Source organism: Cavia porcellus, unplaced genomic scaffold (assembly GCF_034190915.1).
Source record: "Cavia porcellus strain 051 isolate PalLab524CR breed Dunkin Hartley unplaced genomic scaffold, mCavPor4.1 scaffold_4, whole genome shotgun sequence".
Taxonomy (NCBI): Eukaryota; Metazoa; Chordata; class Mammalia; order Rodentia; family Caviidae; genus Cavia; species Cavia porcellus.
In genome coordinates this window covers 29,781,692-29,803,594 of record NW_026947487.1, presented here as the reverse complement: position 1 = coordinate 29,803,594, position 21,903 = coordinate 29,781,692, and the positions used below count along the sequence as shown (strand labels likewise).

General features: G+C 35.5%; 1 pseudogene; it reads right to left on the bottom strand.

Annotated features, from left to right (window-relative positions):
• Positions 1-1,785: 1,785 nt before the first annotated feature.
• On the bottom strand, positions 1,786-3,219 carry LOC101788776 (guanine nucleotide exchange protein SMCR8-like; annotated as a pseudogene).
• Positions 3,220-21,903: the final 18,684 nt, after the last annotated feature.

The following is a 21,903-nucleotide window of genomic DNA, read 5'->3' as shown; positions in this document are numbered from 1 at the left end:
GACAGTACCCAGTAGTAACCCCCTCTATCCAAGAGAGTGATGACTCAGTCCCAGCACTGTTGTGAGATCCCTCTTGATAGGAAGCGTACTTTGCATTAAATAATCCTTTCAATCTTTTTGTTTATAACAAACTTTGTTTATAATAAACACCTAAATTTGTTTGTATATAACTAACATCTAAATTATGGGAGTTCAATCCCTAATCAGGAAAAGCTTCTTAATGAAGAACGGAGAGTAAAAGTGAGGCTCTCACTTGCCATTGCTAGGACCACTCTATTGGATCATCTGTTCTGCTCACTCCTTACCAGTACCTGTTTTCAATTCTAAGCCAGCCTGGGGCTCAGCACTGAGGAACACAACCACCCCTATCCCAACCCTGAGGACTTCCATTTAAAACCACTGTGATGCATAGCTGTAGCTCCAGGTGTGGCTGCAGTTCAGCATCTGCACAACACTCATCTCCCACCTTTGTCAGTTTCCCAGGTGAGCACAGCATCAGCAATGAGTTTCTGTGATGTGACACAAAAGGCAACAGCCGTGGTGCCAACGATCACTTCTAGTCCATCTCTTGGACTCCACAGATCTTTCTTTAAGTCATTGCAGGGTCATGTCTGGGCAGGCATGAGGAGACAGGACTTAGCCACCTTGTTGGATAGCAAAGTGGAATCTAAAATACTATAGAGAATACTATAACAACTAAGGAACCCATAAGGAAAAACAGACAACAGATATTTTTCAGAGGCTGTCAAGGTGTCCTTTGACTTCTGTGCACAAGTGTAATGGGCAGAGACAAATAACTGATGAGATATAGGCAGCAACATGCCACAAAGGATTCTCAGTTACAGCCTCAGATGAAGTCCCTGCCATCTCAGCTCCTGCCAGCCAGGCTGACCATTCAATCCAGCCAACTAAACAGAAAAAAACTGTTACCAAGTCCATAAGACCTCAGGAGAGGTAGTAAAGTGGCTGCAAAAGTTTGCTGTCATGTGGCAATTGGAGATATGATCCATGCCAGCTCCTAGCATGTGATCTTTCCAGGGCACAATAGGTGCTCACATACTGACTAGGAAGAGTCCATGGGCAGGCCCAGGAGAAATGGCATCTCATGATCTGCACATTAGACACAGCATTGTATCCCCGTGGCTAGTTCCATTTGCAGTTCCCAGGACAGTTGTCACACTGGGTATGTCATCTAGTGCCTGGTTCACACCTGGGCCCAGTGATGAAGAACCTCTCCTAGGTACTTCCCTGCCTGTAGAGGTGAGGACAGACTGGGGCTGCTTATGTTCTCTGCTGACTGGAGCCTAGAAATTTTTCCCACTCCTCAGTTCGCCGGAGCCTTCCTCCTCCATCTCATTTGGGACTCTCTTCTGGGATGATGGGCTTCAAGAGGCCAAACAAAGGGCCATAAGGGATTGAATCAGGCAATAGATGTTCTATATTAGTAAATAGGTTGCTTCCTTGAATAGTTCTTGCTACTCCAATTCCCAGTGATGCTGAATGTGGTCAGTGTGCTTTGGCGGTGGCTACTCTAACTTTTATCTCTTCCGAGCCCAAGTACTGTGGTTTTCTTTCCATGCTTGGGCTGCTGGGCCTCAGAAAGCCTGACACCCCCTTCTCCAGGGGCCATTCTTCACCAAAGGAAAATTATTGTGCTGTCAGACATTTTTAGAAAACTGGGCTCACAATGTCTGTTTCCTTTCTCAGGACGAGAGCAGAAATCTCAACAGGCCAGCTCAGGCAAAATTTTTGGGCTGCCAACCTCTCGCTTAACTGTGCCCTGAGTCACAGGTCTTGGTCACAATGGCTCGAACCAACTTCAGACTTTGTACCAGTTGAGTATACAGTCAAAGCTGAGCCTAGAAATTTTTCCCACTCCATAACGGGGCTGCTGATTCCAGGAGATTGCTGCATATTGTGTAGCTTTAGCAACTCAGCCAGGTACTGGACCACTCTAATTTTCACTAGGCCCAGGTTCAGCTCAGGAGCTCAGCTGGCAGCTAGCCACTACATCCTGTTTCTCCTTGTCACGGGAGGCAGATGCATGGGGTGGCAGAAAGTGTAGTGGAAGGCCTTGGAACAGAGCTGGGCGAGCACGGTCTACACATGCAGGTAATAGGTGCTGCCCAGCTTGATCTGAGTGTAGTGGTCTGTCAAGCGGGGTACCAGTGTACAAGGTTTTGTTCTCCAGTTCCAAGATGTCTTGTAGCAGCTGTAGTAGCTAAAGGGATGAAGAGTATCTGCATTGCCAGGGGAGGCCTCTCTCTGCAGGCCAATAAGCTTCCACTTCTGAAAATCCATAATGTGCAAAGGAGCGTAGACATAGTGCTTCAAAGGCTTGGCATAGCACCATAGTTGGGAACAAAGAAGGACAGTGTTATCACAGCAAAGGGGTATTGGCAGATGAATATTATGGCATTCTAGTCAGCCCTCTTTCTGTGTCTCTCAGAAGCCAGGTTGAGAGAGTAAACAGAGGAGAGGGTCCTTTCCAAACTGGTGGAGGCCACACTGCTCACAAAACTGACAGGGTCAGAGGAACTATCCAGGCTAGTCTTGCTGACATCCCAGCTAGCAAGCAGGTGGCTTGTGTCCAGCTCAGGAAGGACAGGTGTTTTCATAGCTGCATATGACTCTTCCTCGTTAATGGCACTGGGGTAGTGAATCCCTTCCTGTTTCCTGATTTCAAACACTCAGGGCTTTAGAAAATTCAGCTGAAAGCTCTTGGAACTATTGCATGATTTTATTCTGGTCTGCTGAGATGTATGCAGAAAGGTCACACGAAGTCTCAGGCCTCTAAATCATTTGGAGTGAGTGATGCACCTATGCAAAGGTCCTTGCTTGGGGTTTCCCATTACTATGGAGTTCTCCACAAATTTCAGTTTAGAGTATGCAGAACCAGGAGGATGGCCCCCAGAGGAAGACTGATCATCCACATACATGATCCACACACAGAACTAATTGAGATCAAAAGTGCCAAAACTTTGGTGTTATTAGAGATGTTCAGCAAGGTTTGGCATCCTACCTGCTCAGAGAACTCAGAAATAAGGATGAAGTCCCTTGAGAAGTTGGACCTGGGGAGCTTAGACCATGGTTGGCTCCCTTTTTGGCAAACGGAAAGAGTGGCACGGAATACTCCTCAGGCAGGGACATTTTACTATAAGGGTCTTCCTCCTACTAATCTTCTTTGGTGAAGGCTGGTGCATCAGAGGTGTTGATCATATTTCCTGATGTACAGAGAGAACATTGAGAGGAAGTGGGAAAGAATGCAGAGTCAGTGAATGGGGCAAAGCCAGGCCTCTGAAGAAGGAAGTGAAATCCCTGAGGCCTTCTTTGCAGATCCAGGAATCCTAGATTACCCTTTCACACGAAAGAACTGGAACTCTGGAAACTCCCTTAGATGTACAGCTCCTATGGAGCCCACAGAGGCCACGAATTTCAAAGTTGCAGACCAAGAAGGTGGCAGAGGGTAGTTGCTCTCCTTCTTTCTTGAGCAATCACCCACCATACTAGGCACTTGCAATGGGATCACTGCCACTCCCGGAGCCAACCTGGACTGCACAGTCCTGTCTGAATGCCTAAGGTGGCAGCAGGTGGCAGCAATAATGCCATCACTACTGCCCGAAGACAAAACCCATCGGGGCTCCTGGAAAGCCACAATTCGGAAGTGCTACTGCTGTGCCATCATCTTTGCACCACCAAGATTAATATTTTTCAAAGGTTAATTGTATCACTTGTCACATTTGGAGATTCCAATACATGGAAAATAGATGGCATGTTTACAGACATGTGTCTCACTCATATCAGAGGCTATCATTTAATGAAATACTTCAAGTAAATGAAGCAGATGGGCTATTTCCTAAACTATTATGCCTTTATTTGTTTTTTTCTTTCTTTTGAACATTTTATATGGAATCATGTTTAATTCAGTTATATACTTGAACAGTTTAATAATCAACTAACCAAATAAGTTTGAGTTTACAAAGTTTTAGAAAGACTATTGGATGTGTTAAGACTTCAATACTTGGTTAAATTTTCCAGATGGATAAAGCATAGTTTTGTAATTGGCTTCTTTAGAATCTATATCATTTCCCTTCAATTTGGGCAACAGGAAGGAGAATCTCTGCTTCTAGTAAAAGTGTATGTCTCAAATTTCACTGAACTACAAAATAATTACAAAAGTAATGTAGAAATATCCATGTGTCAATAGCAAATGTTAATCTAAGGGTTAAACTAAGGTTTTTTTTAAACTAAAGAAAAGTAAGAAGGCATATCTGAAAGCTTAGTGTGCCAATTTTAGTTTGAGGGTTTATTTAAAGTATTTCATTTGAAGCATATTGTTTCTATTTCTTCTTTCCATATGCACTTCAGATATATACAGTATGTGAACATTGATTTAATTAAGCAGATTATTTTGAGTGGCTGAGTCATAAACTGAGATATTTTGGAAGAAAAATGTGCAATAGAGAGTTTGGTATGTCAGTGATTTAAATCAACTTTAAAATGTTTCCTTTAAAACTTCTTCTATTTTTTTATCTGAAGCTTTAGGGTAAGTGGTTATAATTAATGTCCAAAACATACATCATTTCTCTTTCCTACCAAATAAGCATATCATACACTGTACTATGCAGGCAGAATAAATAAATGATGAAAAAATTACAAAAAATGAGAAAATACTGTGTTTTATACCATGCAAAATCAATAAATTACAATTATATCTGTAATAATGCTTATGTATTTCTATCCAAAATGAAATAAAAAAAAACTTTTCTTTTTCTACCATAACATATACTAAATTTCATCCCAGAGAAAAAAGTGTAAGCAAATGAAATAGGAGTTAAGCAATTTGTTTGATTTTAAAAATTGATCTTTGGTTCACTGCCAAATGAAAGCCAGCACTATGCAACAGTGGAAATAGTAAAGATGTGTTTTTATCTAAAACTATTTAGATAAGAATAAAAGCTCCAGTGGAGAACTGTTATTGATTCTGAATAACAGCATAGTAAGGGGAAGTTTACAGTCATAGAGAAAAGTAAGTGTTGGTGGATTGAAAATTATGAAGAAAAATTCAGGTGTAGAGGTGTATGTTGGTTGTTGGAAAATTACTTAGAGGAATTCAGGGGTGAAAGAAGTTCTAGCTAAATGTACCTAACAAGATTCACACTGAAAGAAGACAGAGCAATCAGACATACAAAAGATGATAGAGGATCAGATACCAGCTAGTTGTCAAGGATGATCAGATAGGATGGGTGATGGATGAGCACTTGATGCACTAATGTAACAGCCTTCTTGCTAACACCGAATGTAACAAGACAGTGCACAGAGGGGTCTAGAAAAGAGTGTTCAGGAGCCTGACTAAACTCTGGCTAAGCAAAGTCTTTGTCACCAAGTAAATTAAGAAAATGTTTTAAAAATGCAGAAAATACAGAGTCATAGACACATTTATTCAAGGACATAATAAAATTGTGATATGGTCATTTGAACAAGCTTATCAATTTCTTTTCATTTATCCCTACTCTATTCACTCAAGTTGATTTATGATGGATCATTTGATTGATTTTACAATTTACTGGTGTTTTATTATTTACTAAACTACAGTGGAAGTAAATTATCTTCTATATGGTGTACTTTGTGTAAGACTATATTTATTGGAACAGTGTCATGTTTGCTTGTATCATTGATGAAGTTGTTTAATATGTTTAGAAATGGAGGAAATATTATTGAAAGTACTTAATTATGTAACATATAAAACATTACTTTCAATTTTGTTCACTTTTGCAATGCATAACTTGATATTTAAACTACACAGTACATATAAGGCATATCATCTCCACTTACTGTATAAAATTATACAATACTAAAAAAGAAACACTATTGTAATTATCCTTAACTCTTCATTTTTCAAGATAATAGTCTATGCTTTCCACTCTCATTTCACATTTCACTGTGTAAAGTTAATTTTATTCAAAGTGATTCACTAAATTAAGTATGCATTGAGTAATAGTGTACCTAAACACACAGAAATGAAACGGGAACAAATTATACAGCAAATTATCTGAAAATGTTAAATTTTTAGAAGAAAATGACTAACATCTATTTGTCTTTGAATAGATAAATATTAGGTAAAATGAAATATAAGTAGAACTAATACCTTATTTAAAATATAGTATCAATTGACAAATAACTGTATAATTTATAGTATAGTGTTCAGTGTAACATTTTGTTATGTAACTAGTGTGGAATGAATGATTTAATCATTCCAGGTACTTTTAAGGGAGCAAAAATAATGTGCTTGAACCAAATCATAATTCATAGTTGAATCATAGCTCATAAAATTATGCGTCTATAATATATCGCAGTGTCTCAATGGTGTGAGAAACTGAAAAGATGAACAAGAATATAAATATATAGTAGATAATGTGAAATAGGAACAAACTGACCAAAAGAAAAGAGGAATGTGTAAAGGAGGAGGAAATACAATGAGAAAGAAAAGATAAAATGGAAACAAAGCTTTGAAAATAAGGAGGGGAAGAAGGATTAAATGAAGAAGGCAATAAAGAGAAATAAAGAGGAACGAAGACTACTACGTACAGGTACAAGTTGGTTATGCAGATCTCAATTGTGCCAATAGACAAAATGCTTAAAGCGCTTGGGTTGTGTTTTGTTTTCATTGTTCCCTTTGCTATCTTCAATATTCATATTTGAAATGCCTTTTTCTCTCACTTTCGTTAAATGGATGAACTAAGTACAGTTCACCTATTAAATATTTAAAATGTTAGACATTTTAAACATAGTTTTACTACTTTGGATAATTTACATACGTTAGAAACCTAGAGAAGATAAGAATGTACCCAAACATGCACTTACTATAGAAATCTGGTAGCAAATTCTTAATTTGGTGTCTTAGTATCAAAAAGTTTTTAAAAAAAATTATTATTAAAAAAATCAAAACAGAAAACAGGGATAGAAATGATACAGAATTTCAAAAAGAAAAAAAAGGTAGGGAATTAAAATTAGTTATACTGCACGTTGTTATCTTAGAACTAGTTGTTCAGCTTGTAATATCTAGATAAAAAAGTGATCAGTCAAACAATGAAGGCACAAATTGTTCTTTCTGATGAACTAAAAAGAGACATTAGTAGTATATTTAACTAATGTACATATACATACATAAATTTATATATGTTTACCAAAATACATTTAATAATAATAAAAAATAGAAATAGTAATAAGATAAAAAAGCTTTTAAATGCCTAATTTGAGGGTCATTATAAAAAGTTCAAGACAGTAAATTAAAATACCTGTGTGGAAAATACCTTCCTGCATTTATATAAATAGCAAGAACAAACTTATTGAAATAAAATCCTTCTGTATAAAAAGAATAAACTTATTTTGATCAACTTAGACAAAATAAGAGGCTAAATACAGAGGAAAACTATGTTTCAGTGGAAAACTACGCATACAATTAGGATTGTTATTACCTTAAAACTTTTTATGAATGTGCACATTGAAATGCATCTTGCTGCTCTCTTCAGCAGATTGTACAAGATCCTAACTGCTCGCATTTCCTTTTAATACATGGTTATAATTCTCCCAATTAGTATTTCTGTTTTTTACCATTCTTACTGACGTGGTATTAGCAAGAACTAAAATCTAAAAGAAAGAACCATTTGAGGATTGATGTTATTTTGTGACTATATTATACCCCAGAATCTAAAACAAGCAAACAAACAAAAACATAGAAATGCTATATAGCTAGCCTTTTGATTTCAGTTACTGATACAATTGTCTTTTAAAACACTCACCAGAAATCTTGCACTCTCTGTGGTGTGCAGTGGGCAGTAACCTTGACCATGATTCTGATATCTACACCATTTCCACAAACATCAGACAATGAACTGTAAAGTCCACCGTCCTCAGGCAGTATTTGAAGAAACTCAGAGCACAGTGCTTAGAAGTCTTCTCAGCTAGTGGTTCTTTGCACTCAAAACTAAATTTGTAGTTTGCTCCAAGTATTAACCCTTGTTTTCTTTTTGTTCACACAGACACATCACTAAATGGTGAGGATACTTAATAGCCATCAATTATTCTCTACCATCAAATTTAACATATGGCTCAGTAGGTTCTAAATTTAAAGTAATCAAATAAGACCTTAATAATTCACAGGATCCCTCTAGTGCTTATGGTTCCATAAAAAGCACACTGAACAGTCCAACCTGAAAATCCAAGACTGCCACAGTTTACTGTTTATTGTAGTCAACAATTCAAAGGAGGGCCCCTTAAAATAGTAGGTGCCTCAGTTATGCAAACGTCCATTTACAAGCTCAGAGAGGTTTCACATAGACCATGATCTCCCCACTCATTTGTGATTATTTGATGTTACTGACTCTGTTGAATATCCAAGCACTTACTGCCTAATTATTGCCACTTTTTCCCTTTAAAACAGCCACTTGTATATAAAACAAAATTTAGTACAGCTTATGTTGAACACTTTCCTCTACTGCAGTTGTGTATTACTGATTAAAATCTGTCCTTATTATTTAAAACTACAACATCAAGTTTGCAATTCTTTTTGAAAACAGACCTAACATGACTACATCATTCTGAAATATTTTGTTTTATGATTTGTACCTGGTAACAAAAATAAGATTTTTTTATATGACCAAAGGGATGAAAGACACTACTCTAAATTTTCATCTAACCATTCCTGAAAAGAAATTTTTTAAAATACAGTTTTCTTTCATAAATATAAAACACATACTTTTTCCTGAGGTGTGAATGAGGATCTACAGGAATTTTCATATTTCTATTGCTTGCCTAATCTTATTTTCTGCTGCTGTTAGGTAAAAGAAAAAAAAAATCTTTGTGTCAGTACACATGAAGACTTCTGAATCCTGTCATTGCTTTGATTTACATTTTGCATTTCTCAAAACTGCCATATTCAATCTATTTTTCTCCATCTAGTATACATAAATTAACTAAAATTTTATTTATATATATGTATGTATATATGACCTATTGTTTTTTTATTGGTCTTGCACAACCTTCTAAATGGAATATATTTCAAGACATCCTGGTTCTACTTCTAGAAGAACATTTTTAGGTTGAAAAATCTTAATTGAGTTTATTCTTCTCAAGATATATTTGAAATAATAAAGCATAAAATCAAATGAAATTATCAAGACTAAATTTATTTGCCTAATAAATTCCATAGTTGAAACTATTATTTTCTGAATATCAACATTACAGTACTCATAATTTGAAGTAGACTGGCAATTTGTGCAGGATTTATAAGAGTTCAGTTTTTAAGATTTGATTCAAAATCTTTGTCATTTTATTATTGATCAATTGTAGTTGGCATTTTAAATATTATTTATTATGTAATTGTGTTTACATGAATATTCTTCAAATATATTGTTAGCTATTTTATCATTTATTTTAAATTACTGCCTACAGCAGTAAATATTGCTTTAAGTGTTAACTATATTGATATTTCACACAGATTCCTTAAAGTGCTTGTTTTTTTAAAGTCATTTATAATAACATCACTCCTCTTTTTTAAATAAAAGTTTTACCTTTCAAAATTGATGTTACTTAATAATATCCTGATTATTTGACCTCTGTGAAAGTGGATTTGTCTAACACAATTTTGGAGCACTATAGAATGGCTCCATCTTAAATGTGAATTGTCGTTTGGAACCATGAAATTATAGTAGGTCAGAAAGTACTGTTTATTGCATTAATCATATTTATCTCTACTGTTCAAGCATTTCTGAGTAATGAGTAATGAGTAAACTGACTGCAAAGGGGACAAAATATCATTAAACATAAATCTTTTCACACGCACCAGGCTGCTGGTAAATTATACTTTTATCTGTCATAAAAATATCAGGAAACCGTAAACGTTCTCCAATTATTTAGAAATGTATTTAAACTTTATATTTTAAAACGCCACTAAACTAAAATTGCTATATCAAGTTTAACTCACTTTACATGCACATGTATATGAACATGGCCATCTTCTAAATAAGATACTTTGAAGGATAGTTAGCACGCCATCTAGCTAGTCTAAATATATTCCAACGCATCATCTTTGAGTTATGCTATTTACACATCCCAGAGGCATCTGTGTCTGTCCACAATATCAGAATGTATAAGACACAAACTTCGTAGATTTTTTTTTTTCAGGACAATGCTCTAAATTTTTCAACAAAGTTTACAAAGAGCACCAAGGTAGCGAGCTAGAACAAAACAGCAACATGAGGACTAAAAATTGCTGGCAGAGCAAAGGAGCAGAGAAGTCATAAATGAGGGATGAAGAGGAAGCACAACTGCAGGCTGAGCCTAGGATCCTGAGTCGCTTTTGAAGTGTTGGTGAGCAGTGATCTGTGCATGCACATTGAGCTCAGGAAACTGTCCTGCTCCCAGGCCCCGGAAAATGAAAGCTCTTCGCTTGGCCATATCATGAGCAAGTTCATTGCAAGTGACCAAGTAAGAGTTTCACTGGGTATGTCTGATTAACTCATAAATCTGGTTTTCCAATAATGACTTGATATGTCCACATCTACATGCTCCCGTGTTCATTTGGTAAGTTCCTGTTTTATTGACATCAATGGGATATTTATTGGTCTGTTCCTTATGTTGTTTTCTGGGCAGTTTGTTTTTGGACAGTGTTGATACATTATACCTTGGCTCTCATATTTAAATGCAAAGATAGTCAAATTGTAGACTTTCTACACAGTATCAGGTAAGAATAGGACACAGCGTGATCTTCAAAGGGTGGTGATGGAAAAAATGTGGTTTATATTTATTCTCTAAAACTGATCATTTAAAAATATTATTTTTATTATTAGTAGTAGGATTGATTAAGATTACACATACAATTACTAAGTATCATTGGTGAGCAGGAATGGGAAAGCTCATTGGAACTTCAGAGAATGCAATGAAGAAATGTAACTGCATAAAAGACACAAGTAGTGCATTGGAAATTGTGTGGTAACTATTTGTAATGCTGCCTTGGAATTTTTGTCAGGTTTTTATTATATGCTACCAAGATCCATCAGAGTTACTTGTTTTGCTGTGTATTGTGCATGGCTAACCAACATGTTTCTTCTAAGCACATTTTTACTTGGAAGTTCTGCTCTGTAAATGGAGTGTGTAAACAATACAAAGTATTTTTTTTTTCTTTTTTCTTTTTTTTTTTTTTTTCCCTTTGGTACTGGGAATTGAAGTTAGGACCTCACATTTGCCAGGCAGGCACTGTGTTGCTGAGCTGTACTCAAGCTCAATACAAAATATTCAAAGCACTTTGGAAGGAAAACCCTACAAAGATTGAACTATTAACATATCAATAATTACTAAAGAGATTAAATCAGTTAAATGTCTATCATCCGTCAAATCAGAGCCAAAGACCTGATGGTCTCCACTCTGAATTGTAAGAAATGTTAAAACAATGAGTGCAAATTCTTCTCAAACTGTTCCAAAAATTAAAGATGAAGGGATTCATGACATAAACTCATTCTGCGAAACTACCATAACACAGATAGCCAAACCCTACAAAGCTATAACAAAAAAGAAAAGAAAACCACAGGCTAATACTCTGTGAATGGTAGATAAAATATTCTCATGCAACAGCACGCTAAAAATATTGTTCACCATGATGGAGCATAAACCATCATAAATGCAAGGATTGTTCAATATATACTACTAATTAATAAATTAATAACTCATTAATAGAATGAAGGCCAAAACACATAGGAATATATTAATAGTAATAGGGGATGAACTTGGAAACATTTAATATGCCATGTAACAAAAAGTTTCAAAAAAGTAGCTATAGGAAGAATGTATAGAAACAATACACAAGGGGCTGGGGATTTAGCTCAGCGGCATAAGCACCTGCCTTGCAAGCAGGTGGTTGTGAGTTCAATCCCCAGTACTGATTTAAAAAAAAAAAAGAAAAGAAAAGAAACAGCACACTATATGTGAAATTTAAAATTTTTCCTTCTATGATCTGGAAAACTTCAAGGATGCCAAACTTTACCACTTCTGTTCAACATAATACTAAATTTCCTACAAACTGCAATTAAGAAAGGATATATATAAGCATAAAAGTTGGAAAACTAGAAGTGATATTGTTCCTATTTCCTGATGTTATTTTCCTCTACATAGGAAATCTTAAGGCCACCAAAACTTCTGTTAATTAAATAATGTATTTTAGTAATGTAGAGTTCAAAATCAAAACAAAATAGAATGTTGGTTACCTGAAGTTGAAGTATTTAGGGAAAGCTAAGTGAAACCACTCGTTGAAAGATACATATTTACACATTGAGTAGAATACATTTCAAGAAGTCAAGCTTAGAGCAAGATAGCTATTCTTTCAGACATTATATGGCATTCTTTAAAAATTTAAAATGAGTAAGTGTTATGTGCTCTAACTTCAAAAACAACTATTGCACCAAAATCCTTGTAAATAAGCTTGATTTCTCCATTCCATATTCTACATCTAATTTAAAACATTACACAGAACAAAATGTATTAAAAAATCACAGAAATTTTATCAAAAGTATTCCTAAAACCTGCATTAAATAATAAAATATGTAATTGAAAAAAGAGAAATAAATGCTCCTTGATACTAAAGAAGTAAAAGTTCACGAATGCTTCACAGTTATACTTATTTTTCTGAAGCAGATGGAGGTCAATGATGGCAAATTAGTACACTATTCCTTTTATTTCCTTGTAGAACCTCTGACTACAACAATTTAAACACAACAAGCAATGAATTATTTAAAATAAATTGGAGTTGTCACATGTGAAATAAACTCTAAACCCAAAGAACAAAATTCTTGCTACACATATGTTGGCTAATAGACCTTATATTGTCTTGTGCATCATTTCTAATATATTATTTTTTATTAATATACAGAAAACTAAATTTTGACATGCACCTTAGCTGTTTTTAATAGAAAATTCAGATTTGACAATTAGAATGTTCAGTAGTATAGCAGTCTTAGTAAATATCCTTAATGAACTAGCAAACATTTTTATTTTACTACTAAGAGTCCTTGTGTAAGTTTTTAAACTATTTAGTGACTTAAAATGAATAGCATGTAAAAAGCACTTCTGTCACATCCTACAAAATGGTTACCTTAAGACAAAGCCGAGATTTTGCCTAAAGGCACTGACTGGTGAGCTATGATTATTTAGATTTGAGTGTTTGTATATGTTTTCATGACAGTGAGTTAAATAAACCTTACATTTCAATAAAGTATTCTTGTTAGTGATACCATTTTTATTTCAAGCAAATCTTGTAAATGTTAGAAAAGTCATCTCTGTCACTGTGGACATAAGAGTTAATGACACTTATTTTCTAATGGGATTAGTGATATGCTTAAAATTAGCATTTTAAAAAGCATGAAACCTAAGAAAATTTACAAGAATTGCATTATTCAGTAAGCCAACAATTCTCAATGATATGATCATAGTATTATAAAACTATGCATGGATAAATGATCCAGTTATAGTAAAACATTAACCTTTGGATATTGTTGACAGACTAAAAGTTCATTTAGTTAATAGTAGCAAATATCCTTTAAAAGCTACTACTTAAATTTTGATGCTACTAGTGTCTATGGATATCTGAAAAGATTGTTTCAATGTATTCTCCTATTACAACTATAAATAATATGACTGTGCAAATCCAATTTTCTTTGTCTTTGAAGCAAAATAAAATATCTCAATAAATTTAATACTGAAACAGTTAAAAGCGCAATAATTTTAATACTTTAGATATTTGATAAGCTAATGCCACTTTATATCTGTTTTTAACTTTTTTCAAAAATAATGTTTACATCTTCTGGGGAAATGATTATTTAAAATGACTAAATAAATGAATCTGAACGTGCTTTGAGTAGTTTTTCAATTTTAATTTCTACTATATTATATACTGATAATATAGCCAACATTTTAAAAGGTGATATCTTTAAGTAGTCTCAACGTTTGAAAATATTAAGTATTATGGGATGAAAAAGTAGGGAGAACCACTGTCTTCGGGTTCCCTTAGTTAGTGTTGTTGAGTATCTGCTCATTGAAAGGTTTTTGCCCGAGTATAAATTTCTAAAGATTATGGTAAGATCCTGCACAATGGAAGATCAAAAAAAGAAAAGCTCTCAGTCAAGACTGACAAGTAGATTTCACACACATGTCCTGCAACACAACTCCAAAATATCTTCTTACCTTTGTCTGCACCTTTTCAGGATGAATAGACGTCTTCTCCATGGCCAGAGAAACTGCTGACATAGTTACTAAAGCCCTGCTATGGAAAATCACTTTTAGGTTTGGTCTGTCTCAAAATGTTCAATTGGATAATGGTCCAGTCTTTATTTCTCCAATCACTCCACAAGTATCCTCAGTCATACACATCACTGGGCACCTACTTGTTGTGACAGCATGCTGATCTCTGCCTTCCTCAATTTTCTGATGGCACCAAGCTATACTCTCCCATATCCCCAAGAGATCTAATTTATCTCAAATCTTCTAAGTACACAGGGTTACAGCCCAAAGTAGAGTGGTCCCTACTTGGTCTCCCTCATAACTTTGATGGCAATCAAGATTGCTGAATTATCATCCTGGTTTCATGTCACCCAAACTAAGTGGTGTCTTCCTAACCCTAGCACCCCTGACTCCAAACACCGTGAGTAGTCATCATATCTCCTATCTCTCACTGGTCTCTGCCTCACCAGGAACCAACAGCCACATCCTTCAGGTTAACTCATGTTTTGTTATCCTATCTGGTTCTTGATCTCTTACATCCATTATTCTTTTTGCTGTAGGATTCTGGGCAGTCTTTTCTGAGGACTTCCACATTATACATAAAATTGCGTTCCTACTGTTCTACATAACAAATATCTTAGTTCTCTCCACCTTCATCTGTAACATGAGATTCCTCAATTAACATGAGATTCCTCTGGATCTGGGCTTATGCTTCACTTACAATGACACAGTCACAGCCTTCCCAGCCTAGTCTATAACTTCCCAAGCATGATTCAGCTGTCAGGCCTTACATTCCTCATGCCCCCCCCCCATGCTCTACAATCTAATCCCCAAACCAAGGACAAGTCCTACCTTAGCTCTTAGTCTTTCAGATGGAGTATTAATTTCTTCTCATAACTTCACCCCTCCCCGTTGCACACTCATTTTTCAGGTTCCCTACTCTCTTCCCACCCCTTAGGCCCAAACCTGGGAAAAGGGATTTTATGCTGTGGGAAACTCCACACCGAAAGGTGGTTGCCAATTACACACAGGCATATGCTGCCAGCCTCGTCATTGCCACCTCCCCCGGCCCTCCCACAATGTGCCAAGAGCTAGGCTATGGATATTTTTCTTCCCCATCATGGTCTTGGTGGAGTCACACATTTGGATCATTGACACTCTTCTCTCTACCTCTCTTGAGTCCTTTAAATATCAGAATGACCTGCCCACTTGTAGTGCCTTGTCTTTTAAAACTTTTTTAAAATTTCACCAGTCTACAATTCCCCAACAATAAAGTCCTTGTCCTGGTTGAAACACCTGGAACCAGCTTCTACATGGGCACCAACCGTCATCCTGTCACTCCTCCCATCCTCCAACACCATGTGCCCATTCAGCAGGAGGCAGTGTGAGAGAGTAGTTGCCCTTAAAAAAAAACAAAAAAACAAAAAAAACATGAGAATGAAGGGTTGATGGCCAAGTATAAATTGCTGAATATTGTGATAGTTATCTCACATGGAGAAGGCCCCAAAAAAGAACTACAGCTTATTTCCCTGATGGCCACTTACTCTTCCCTCTCCCTTCAGCCCTGAATACACCTTCTTTTTTCCTTTCCTACAGCCCATAAAGAAAACTCCAATCAGTTCCTAATACTTCATCAATACCAACCACTTAAACTCTGCCTCTGGCCAGTGGAGCCCAGAGAGCTGTTTTTTCCTGTTTTCTCAATAAAATCCTGTTTTCCTTTTTACCTCTATTTCACCAAAAATCTGACACTCATTGTAAGTAAACCCATAGAGAAAAGACCTAGAGTTAATTTTGCAGTAATTTGTAGTAGAAGCCATATTCAATTTTTGATCTTTATTATTGTGATTTTTAAGATTAACTTTTTATAATTCTTCAGGTTAGTATTTTCTAGTTTGTTTGTGTTTGTGTTTCAGGAAAAAGAAATCTGCTGTTTCCACAGCCTACTTTTCAAAGCTATCTAAGTTTATGAATATAGACATGAGATTTAGCAAATTGGACGAGATCAATTAAGATTCATTTTTTATTCCATTCTTTTCCCTTGGAAGAGATTAGCCAAAAAATAATATGTACCTATTTTCATATCTTAGCAAAGGAAGACTTGTCCAAGTAAATCTTCCCCCTGTGAATAGTTCACAATTTGTACAAACACTGATCCCGTCTCCCATGTGGGAATCTGACAAGCTTCTCATTCTTGGCCCTATTTCCTTTCACTTCAATTTAGTTAATCTCTTGAGACTTTGTAATAGCAGACTTCCAAGAGAATGTGTTGGCTGGGGATTTTCTACATTGTGTTAGCTATAGATTTCTTTCTACCAACTAAAAATGTTTTAAGTAGTAGAATAAGCAAAACTTTAGTTAAAACTGATAGCAATTAGTTCAACTTTAAAACTAACCCCCACATACATCAAAAATTGTATTTGACATCTCAGTAAAATTTCATTTCTGAACAAAAGTAGAAAGATTCACTACTTATATTTAAACATAATATCCATCTCTAGTGCTTTCTTGTACACCTAATTCTGAATATTCTCTCTTTGTGCTTGGAGATAGGGAACAGTGGCCTTAGAAAGTCACAAACTCATCTGAGTGAAGGGACTTTCAGTGCCTTATAGCTATCAATACTTCTCTGATTAATATAAGTTCTATTGCTAAAAGAACATTTTTAGTTAGTGTCTTAGTTACTTTGCTGAGATCAGATGTCCAAAGGCAAAAGAGGAAATGTTTATTTCAACTCACAGTTTGTAGAGGCTTCAGTCCATAGTTGGCTGGCCCCAAGCAGAGTGGCATGATAGATGGGCGTCACAAGAGAAAAAACAATTCACTGAGTGACAGGCAGAGAGTAGTGAACAAGCCTGTCTCTCTTTTTTAATACTCTCCAGCTCTCTTGTCTTGAGGGTGGTGCCACCCAAAACTATGCTAATTCCCATCAGTGGAGTCCCTTATATATTCCAGGTATTAGCTCTTTTTCTGAGGAGAAGCTGGTAAAAATGCTTCCTCCCCATTCTGTGGGTTGTTTCTTTACTCTGTTGGTGGTTTCTTTTGCTGTGGAGAAACTTTTTAATTTTGTATGAGGCCAGTTGTCAATTCTTTGTTGAATTTCCTGTGCAATCAGGGTTTCTTACATTGAATTCTTGCTTACACCTGTGTCTGCAAAAATTTTCCTATCTTCTAGCAGATTAATCATTTCTGTTTGAAAATTTAGTTCTTTGATCTATTTCAATTTTTCTTTAGTTCATGGTGAGAGATATGTGTCTAAGTCTATTCTCTGATATTTGAAAAGCCAGTTTTCACAGTACCATTTATTAAAGAAGTTTTCACAGTACCATTTATTTATTTAATAAATGAAAGTGAAAGTGTTTGGTCTCCTTTTAAAAGGTAAAGTAATGAAGTGCTTTTGGAGTTGCTTCTGCATCCTCTAGTTATACTCTGTGGATCTTTGAGTTATTTATCTATTTTTACCAATACTATGCCATTTTTATCATTGTGGCATTGCTGTATGAATTCAACAGGGATTATGATGCCTCCTGCCTTGCCCTCATGGCCCAGAGTGGTTTTTGCTATTTTAGGTCTATAGCGCTCCAGTCAATATTGGGGTGAAAGGGTTGATAGAGACTCTGTTTATTTTAGGAGTCTATTGTCTTATATATTTGGTGAGAAGAAAGGTATTCATTGAGGAGGCCTAAAGATATTTTAAGAAAAGTACATGTTGTTCCGGAACTGATAGCATCAAGAACATTGCAAAAGCTCTCATATCCAGCAACTGCAAGACTGTGGCCCACACCATCTTCAGAGTCCTTAGCTGACCATTCAGGACGGTCATTTTTACAGTGTAGACACAAGGTGCTTCAAATACACATCTTCAGTGCTGGCACCCACAGTGTCTCTTCTATTTCCATATAAATGTTAGGATTATTTTCTTTGGTTCTGTGAGAAACGGTATCAGCTTTTGATTGGGATTGCGTTAAAGCTGTGTAAAGGTTTTGGAAATATGGATATCTTCTCAATATTGATTCTACCTATCCAAGAACAGGGAATATCTTTCCATTTTCTAATATCAGCTTTGATTTCCTTTTTCAGAGTACTATAGTTCGCAGTGTATATACATCTCCCTTACCTGTGTTACAGTGATTCCTAAGTATTTCATCATTCTTGTTGCTATTGTGGAAAGTGTTGCTTCCCTAATTTCTCTCTCAGTGAGTTTGCTATTTGTATACAGGAATGCCACTGATTTTTGTATCCTACTACACTTGCAAATTTAGGTATTAATTCTAGGAATCTTTTTGTGGAGCTTTTGGAGTGTTCCATGTATGGTATCATCTGACCTTACAACTCTTGCATTCTGCATGCCTCTAAGGCCAGCACACTGTGTTTGACAGCAGTGTCTGCCACCAACTAGAGCAGCAGTCAGGCTTCCTAGAAGTGTATTTACACAAGTCTCTGAGTTTCTGCATGGCTGTGCAGTGTTAAGAGAATCCTATGGAGTCAGTGCCCTAGGTTGCAGTTCTTCTTTAGCAGGTATGTTGAGAGTTATTTTTCATATGAGTATTTCACTTTTGTAACTTTGAATCTGTGAAGGGTTAGATCTTGATCAGTCCTCTCATGAATACACAGGTCACTTTTTCTAATGTCTTATTATAAAGTGCTTGGGTTTTTCACAGTGACAACATTTTCAATCACCAGGTTCTTCTCTGTTCAAACTTTTCAGGTTTCAACTTTAGAGAAGCTTCCTTTCAGTTTAAATCAATAGTTTAAAAATCATTCAGCTGTGCCATTTGTTCTTGATGTCAATATGGAAGTGAGCAAATGTCCCCAACGGTACACATGCCTCTGTCTGAATATTTGACTGCTTTGAAGTTTCTTCATCCAGATTTATTAGTTTGCCAAGCTTAATCCCATTCTACCACAGACTCAGGAATTAGCCAAATACAGACACATTTTCTGCTACAGACAGTAGAATCCAATTGCCAAAGAAGTCTTTGTTTCCAACTGAAACTTTGTGGGCCTGGTCTCCTCCATCTTCATATTTATGTCTCCAGAGTTCCAACTAGAAATTTCCCATCAAGCTTGGATTACATTATTTTAGGGGTGGTTTTCCAACTGCATCTACAAACCTTTCCAAACTACTTACCTGAATCAATTCAAAAGACTTCCAAACCATGTGGTCATATACCATCAAAAAATAACCCAAAGAAAATCTGTATTAGTTCATTTTCTTGTTTTGACAAAACATCCCTTATCTGTGAGTTAAAAAGTAGAGATTTATCTGGATGACAGATTTTAGAAATTTCAATCCAGAGTTGAGAGGTTCCAAGATGACAGAGGAGCATAGCAGCAGGTGTCTGAGGGAAATCAAGATAGGAGGGAGGAAGATGGAGACAGACTTTGAAGACCACACCCCAATAAGTCGTCTCCTCTAACCAGGTTTCCCTTCTCAATATTACATCTGTAAACTCATCTGTAAACTAATCTACTGATGAGTATCAAGCTTCATTGATACGGTTTATGATGGGTCTAAGACATAGCTTCCAGATTCTTGTGTCTATTGAGTAAAGAATTGCAAATACACACCTAATGTTAAAATAAAAAGCAGCCAAATGGATAGATAGATAGAAAGATAGATGGATAGTTAATAGGGAGGGTGTGTTCAAGGTGTGTGAATTCTTGCCAGCAGAAACAAAAAAGTTTGCACGACAGAGAAAAAAAAAGCGGTGGCAAAATGGCAGGATATTAGGGAAAGTGAAGATAATTCAGGTTTCTGATTAAAAAATGTGCACCTCATCTCAAGTGCTTCTTATTAAACCTCTTGGTTATGATAGACAGAAATGATGGACAGGACCTTGAGTTATCTCAGAGGTATCCAGTACGCATGACTCTCTCACAATTCATTTTGATGTACTTACATGTATGACAGGTACTGTCCCAGTGTACGAACCTTTAGTGAAGTGCCAGTGGGGACAGTGTTACTGCAGGTGAAGCCGGAGAATCCAACATGCGTGTGCTCTGGCCTGGAGTATAATACATTTCCTGGGCTTTGTTATTTTTATTTCTGCTTCCATTAGGATGATGAAATTCGAATTGGCCCTGAGGTGTTGCCCAAATTTAGGTGAGCGGAAGGTGAGTGGTCTCTAGATGTGCTACTTGCACTACTGTGATGAACACACCTCCCCAGAGTCCCAGGCATCAGGCTTTGGGGAGACATCAAGCTATGAACCAAAATATTTTCCATTTCACAGCTTACTGGACTTTTATTTTTTTTCCATTCTAGCAAAATACTTTTATATTTATAATGATGTAACGAGAAAAGGAAAGCCTCCTTTTTGGTATAAACCAGACTTAAAAGACGTAAAAGAATATAGGGATTAACCAGATTTTTATATATTCCTTTTTTAATACTACTAAATATTGGCATAATATTTATCATAATTCTCCAAAACAGATACATAGATGATCACACTAAAACTCTAGAAAAGTAAAAAATATATGTAGTTGGAAATTTTAACATAGTCCTTTATCTTAGTAAATCTGAGTAATTAACTCAGTGAAAATGTTTTACTTTGCAGAAATATATTAATACGTGCTGTGCTGAGCATATTTTCTTAAATTCACGATGTTTCATTGGAGTTTTTCAATATAACAAACAACACCAAAAATAATTTATGCTATTGAATTATATGATAAGCCATTACATTTTAGCCTCTCTAAACAAACTGGGTAGAAATGCAAAGAATACATCAAATTCTGATAAATAATTTCAGTAATATATAGATGTACATTATCAAATTGTTTGTGGTATTTATTTCTGGAAACTTGTTTTAAATCAGAGCTGCCCTATATATTGGTAACTTATGTTCATTATATATATTATCATTACCAGTAAATTGCTGTGATTTTCAAAAACTTCCAGAGCTATCATATGAGGAGCTTTAAATTAACATTTTTATCTTAATATTTATTTAACACTTCAACATTTGCAGTGACTTCAAAATAACTGTCAGTTGTGTTTGTGTCTGTGTGCAATGCTTGTGTTTAAAAATTTACCCTATGTTTAATCCACTATTGACTTTTAATTTGAAAAATATATGCAAATATATTTATCTTTACTTAAATACAAAAGTTGTTTCAGTAAATTATTAAATATGAATTTTTTAAATACTATTTTTACTTTGTTAAACATAGTAAATTGATACATTTTCTTAAAAGCCTTCAGATATAAACCATAGTAATCATATACATTATACAAGAACTAATAACCCTGGCAGACATAGAATCCAAAGTTATAATGAGAAACTTCCCTTTCTTACATGTGATGAACTTTAATATTTTCTATTCTATATCATTCTGCATTGCTCTTTGTGATTATTTTCAGTTAATCATGGCCCCATAACTATTTAGATGCTGCAAGATATAAAATACAATAAATATATTTATATTATAGTGTTTTATTTTTATTTTATTGCTGAGATTAAAAAGGAATCATAAGATAAAATATTCATGTATATGTATCCTTACACTCGTATTTCACCAGTTTCTTTGTAGTTTCTTCCCAGGCATGATCTGCATTAATAAATCATGGCTGGAAATAGGGAAATCATAAACTACCGCATTCTGCAGTTTCTCTTTTTTCTGCTTGAA